Here is a 1,582-nt window from a genome sequence, read left to right as displayed (position 1 = left end):
ACTATAAATTTCACTGGACTCTATATAGGATGTCTCTCCTCTTGGTCGTCAGGAGCATTTTCTGAGGCGTTTCGTCAGATATTTGCAATTTCGTTTTTGCATTTTGTAGCTGGAGTATGTGCAAACAAATCCGGCTCATCATGTGTCACATAAAACACCCAACGTCGACGATAGGCGTCGGTTCGTTTCCCATTACAAACAAAATCATTTCTAAACCCTATTTTACGTACCGATTTGATACAGAGGTCTCAAATTAATCTAGTGCGTTATTTGTTTTATTGGTGCGTACTAACAGGAACAGTAGAACACGATTAACAAATACTACTCTATCATCAACTGCACAGCGCCTCTACGTGGCGAGTCAGAGCTGGCCAGTTTGGTGTTCTTATTGCTGGAGTAGCTGTTGTTATTCGTGTGTCGAATACCACACCACCATAATTTACAACCAATCAGTCGAATGAGCACGTACTCGTTCACCTCCCAAATCATTTTGCTTGTAAAGGGAAACAAACAGACTCTTTCCATCGACGCTTGGAATCGCATGAAATGATTGATCAGCAGTATTTGTTAGAGCTGTCTCCAGCTAAACGCTGCAACAACGAAATTGAAAATATTTGCCGAAACAACAGAGTAAATGGTCATGACGACTCTTAGGAGAGAGACGCTGTAAAACACACTATGGAACATGAGAGCTGATAGACAATATAGTCTCAATAAATGTCAATGATTACTTATTCAATGTAATTAACGAAATAAAAATGCGTCGTTGTCTAAGAGTAGATACAATGCAGAACTTCAAAATGTGAAATGTAATCACCTGCAGCTCTACGCTCCGTTGCTGGTCATCGCCAACAAATGGCAGTATTCGTAATTCGGTTGCTAAGAAACTAACTCCGTCCGAACAGGTCTCGGAAGGCCCAACGAAAACGAGAGCCCGCCGTGTCGTCCTCAGCGTCACTGGAGGGGCATGTGGGCAGCACACTGCTCTCCCGGCCGTTGTCAGTTATAATGATCGGAACCGCTCCTTCTCCGTCAAGTAGCTCCTCAATTGAGCCCACAAGGGCTGAGTGCACCCCATTTGGCAACATCTCTCAGCAGACCCGTACGGTCACCCATCCAAGTGTTAGCCAAGACCAACACCATGTATGGTGCAGGACACAGCAGACCTTGAAATTAATAATTTTTCACATTTTTCACTCTGCAGCGGAGTGTGCGCTGATATGAAACTTCCTGGCAGATCAAAACTGTGTGCCGGGCCGAGACTCGAACTCGGGACCTTTGCCTTTCGCGGGCAAGTGCTCTACCAACTGAGCCACCCAAGCACTACTCACGCCCCGCCCTCAGAGCCTTACTTCTGCCAGTACCTCATCTCCTACCTTCCAAACTTTACAGAAGCTCTCCTGCGAATTAAGGCTGTGAGGGCGGGGTGTGAGTCGTGCTTGGGTAGTTCAGTTGGTAGAGCACTTGCCCGCGAAAGGCAAAGGTCCCGAGTTCGAGTCTCGGCCCGGCACACAGTTTTGATCTGCCTGGAAGTTTCAATTTTTCACACGTACGCTGTGCACGATGCCTGTCAAGTGTCATA

At 46.3% G+C, this 1,582-nt stretch overlaps 1 non-coding gene across 1 annotated transcript; it reads right to left on the bottom strand.

Moving 5' to 3' along the window:
• Positions 1-1,248: 1,248 nt before the first annotated feature.
• Trnas-cga (transfer RNA serine (anticodon CGA)) lies at positions 1,249-1,323 on the bottom strand. Its single transcript has one exon. It is a non-coding gene; the product is annotated as a tRNA-Ser (tRNA).
• Between the last annotated feature and the right edge of the window lie 259 nt (positions 1,324-1,582).

Source organism: Schistocerca serialis, chromosome 3 (genome assembly GCF_023864345.2).
Source record: "Schistocerca serialis cubense isolate TAMUIC-IGC-003099 chromosome 3, iqSchSeri2.2, whole genome shotgun sequence".
NCBI classification, from domain to species: Eukaryota; Metazoa; Arthropoda; class Insecta; order Orthoptera; family Acrididae; genus Schistocerca; species Schistocerca serialis.
Note: the sequence above shows the minus strand (reverse complement) of the source record. Positions and strands in the feature narration are given on the sequence as shown.